Source organism: Salvelinus fontinalis, chromosome 4 (assembly GCF_029448725.1).
Source record: "Salvelinus fontinalis isolate EN_2023a chromosome 4, ASM2944872v1, whole genome shotgun sequence".
NCBI lineage: Eukaryota > Metazoa > Chordata > Actinopteri > Salmoniformes > Salmonidae > Salvelinus > Salvelinus fontinalis.
Window position 1 is genome coordinate 23,600,929 of NC_074668.1, and position 4,030 is coordinate 23,604,958.

Consider the following 4,030-nt stretch of genomic DNA (forward strand, 5'->3'; position numbering starts at 1 on the left):
CAAATGGCAAACACTGCTTTCATAATAGTACATTTTTGGATATACCATGTAAACACTGTTGTTCTAAATCTAAAGCTCTTTGGTCTTTCATAGGCTTATGTTACGTTCCCCAGTTTCTGTGTTCTGTTTTGTATTTTAGTGTGTGTGTTTCAGGAGATGGCTTCCTGAAATACTCCCCAACCAGCTGATTGGTCAACCCCAGGCTAATTGGTGATTGGAGCTGACCCCGCCCCCTCGTCAAGAAGCAGCTGACTCTAATCACCATTGCCACCTGAAGATAAAAGCCAGTGTTCTGCCCAAGAGAAGATTGAGAGAGGAGAGATGGAGAGAGATGAGATAAGGAGTAGAGATTTGGAGAGAGGAGAGAGAGGAGAGAGAGGAGAGAGAGGAGAGAGAGGAGAGAGAGGAGAGAGAGGAGAGAGAGGAGAGAGAGGAGAGAGAGGAGAGAGAGGAGAGGAGAGAGGAGAGAGAGGAGAGAGGAGAGATTTGGAGTAGAGATTTGGAGATTGAGAGAGAGAGAAAAAAATTAGATTGTGATATAGTGTTGGTTGTGTATCAGAAAGTGTGGTATGTACTGTTGTTGTTGGTAGCAGTTTTTTCTATGTCCTGTGTTTGTGAGTGTTTGTGAAATCGTTAATAATTACTCTGTTTTCGTTTGTTCCCAGGGGGGAAGGAGAAGGCACTTTGGGAGTGCTTAGGCAAGAGGCCCGAGGGCATACATATACCCGTAGTATATTTACTGTCTAGACACGCTAGGTAAGACCTGGGCGGACCACCCCCTGTATTTTGGTTAGGGCACCAGGCGGTGTTAAGTTAGGTAAGTTAAGTGGGTAGGCAGGTTAGATAGGAGAGGGGGAACTTTGATATTTACTTTCTTTGCTTTGGTTCCGTCCAGCCCCTTTTCCCCATATTACCGTGTAAGAAAATAAATTCTAGTAAACGGTAAATTCTGCTTTTGTGTCATCCTTACTCGCACCTACAGTCCATACCTCTTGCACTTCAGAGAGTTGAGTTGTAGCAGGGAGTTGCGTTCCCTCTTCTCAGAGGCGTGCGTAACAGCTTATATCTACATTTCAATACAATGTTCTACAGTGAAAGTAATCTGCTGAGAGGGGTAACAAGTACACTGTAAACACCAATGCAATGTAGAAACAGAAAATATTTATTAGGCCAAACATTACTGTTGTATACAGTAGCATACAACAAAACCATAAACATATGTAAACCAAAAGTATATTCTTTAGAATACAGTAAAGAACACAATTGTGTGTGTGGGGTCCCGGGGGGGCAGTCCAAGAATTGGTAGGGGGGGAGGGGGGCAGTCACCAGTGCTAAGCTACGCTTCATCTCTTCTCCGGCCTGGGTCTGGCCACAATACTTCGTCCACATCACAAGATTAGTTCTCTTGCCAAACATCGAGGGAAGTATCTCCTAGCATGGCGTATCCAACCTTGGACAGAGGCAAACTCTATGTCCCCACATGCGTCTTCCATTGCCTGGAGAAGCGGCATGCGGGCATAGGGTTGGCGATCATACACTTTCCAGCGCCAGGCTGAGAAGAATTCCTCTGAGATTTAGAAAAGTTGAATATGGGGGTAGGTACAAAACTACAAATTGTGGATGGGTGGCAAACCAGTTTTGGACCAGAACAGCCCGGTGAAAACTAACATTGTCCCATAAAACCACAAATCTAGCAGGCTCCTGATCTGGATCAGGGACAAGCATTGTGTAAATTGCATCCAGAAAAGTGAGCATATGGCTGATGTTGTACGGACCCAGTGTGGCATTGTGATGGAGGACCCCGTTTTGAGTGATGGCAGCACACATAGTTATATTACACCCACGCTGTCCAGGGACATTGGTAATTGCCCTCTGTCCTATTACATTTCTTCCGCGGCGCCTGGTTTTGGTGAGGTTGAAGCCAACCTCATCCACATTAATAAATTCATGGCGAATTACATGGGCAACCAGCTCCAATACTCTCTGTAACAAACAAAAGGATATACAGATGAGTAAATATGGCATGTCTGAAGTACTGGAAGTAGTGTTGCATATTCTTGACTCTGTCAGAGTTTCTCTCAAATGGTACCTTGTAAAGTTGTTTCATCGTCACTCGGTGCCGTTGGAGGATGCGTTGTATGGTCGTGTAACGATCTGCGTGTGAAGTCAGGCGCAGGAAACAGAGAGTTCAAGGTAGTGCTCTTTAATGCACACACGGCGGACATAGGCTACCCCACGAAACACTGGGTGCTGAAAAACAAATGCCCCAAACACGGGGACTAAAACAGTCCAGCAAAAACCGACGAACAGGCACAAACACGTTCGTCTCCAACATACACAAATGTTACCACAAACAATCCCGCACAAAGAAACAGGCGGGCCGGCTGACTAATAAAGCCCAACTAATCACCACAAACGCATAACAGGTGTAACCAATAAACATTCAAGGAGGGGGAGGAAAGAATCAGTGGCAGCTAGTAGGCCGGCGATGACGACCGCCAAGCGCTACCCGAACGGGAAGGGGAGCCACCTTCGGTCGGAGTCGTGACAGGTCGACAGGCTTACAGCATTGATGTTGTTAAATATGGTGTCATTATTCAAGATATGCTCTCTTATCTTTCGAATCCTAATTGCATTGTTGGCCAAAACCATATTTATAATTGCAGTCTCTTGTACATCTGTAAACAAGCGTCCTCATCCTCCATGATGTCTTTGCCTTTCCACTCTGTACAGAATTCAAACACAGTATGTGTTCAGCATAGGAACTGTAAACAATGTACAAAAAAATGTAGTACAGCATGATAACCAACCTCATTCATTCAATGCAGTGCAGTAAATGGATGGTTTAGAGTTACAAATGTTTATGCAATACTATGCAGTCATACGTATTTTACAGTACATTACTGTAATGCTAAAATAGTCATTAGATAGTTGCATACCTGTTCTCATTTCTGAAGGTTCGAATTACGGACGCCACTGTAAATCGACTCAAGTTGGGCTGGACTCTCAGTCCAGCCTCTCTCAGGGTCAAACCGTGGTTGATCACATGATCAACAAGTGTTGCCCTAATCTCATCAGAGATGGCTCTCCTTCATTCTCTTCTTTGCCTTCGTCATCTTCTTCCTCTTCCTCTCCCTCCTACTCCTCTTGCTCTCTGTTCATTGTTGGCATCCATTGTTCAAAACAGGTAATCTGACCTTTGACCATTTCTAGGCCTATACTACAGTAAAGCAGTGATTGGTTAGTGATCCGTTAAGCTATTAGTGTTTGCACATGTAAGGAGTGTGTGTGTGACCTGGTGAATAAGTGTAGCATTTTGATTGGTTGTGTTTGGAAAAGGGAAGCAAGTCACTTCCTGTTAGATTTTTGTGTTTTAGGTAGAGAATTGTGTGTAGTGTTTTGAAAAAAGTGTTTAATGCAATTGACAACTGAGTCAAAGGCTGAGAAATAGCTTATGGTTTTGGATATTTGGTGTGTAGTTTTGCACTTTGAGTGAGAGGTTTCAAAAATCGTGTGACATGAAAAGATTTTGTGTGTAAGCAGTTGGAAAAAACTGTAAATAGAGTTTCAGGGAATGCCTTTCTGTGGGTTTTGCAGCTTCTTTGTGGCTGGTGTGACTGGTGCCAATTTGGAGATGGGCACCACTCCTAGGACCAAAGTTTGGGTTATGAGAGTTGTTGTGACACATTACTTTCAGAATCAAAGACACAAATGGTGAATGGGCTGTTGTTATATGGAAACAATCGCACAACTTGTTGCAAACAAAATGTATGTAGTCTACAGTATATGTGTCATTACCAGTTGGCTGAAATGAATAGCCATACGCGAATTAATATCAATCCAAAAATAAACCAAAACCTTCAATAGCGTTCTTGAAATATTTACTGATGAATAACACATTTGAGTTTCACATAAGTCATTTTTCCCAAAGAGAAAATGCATTAGTTTCCTTTTCTGTCCATTGCAGGTAGATCACCCGTTTTCCATGTTAGCGCAGCACAAAATGGGTTAAATGTTACGTTGTTGCGGG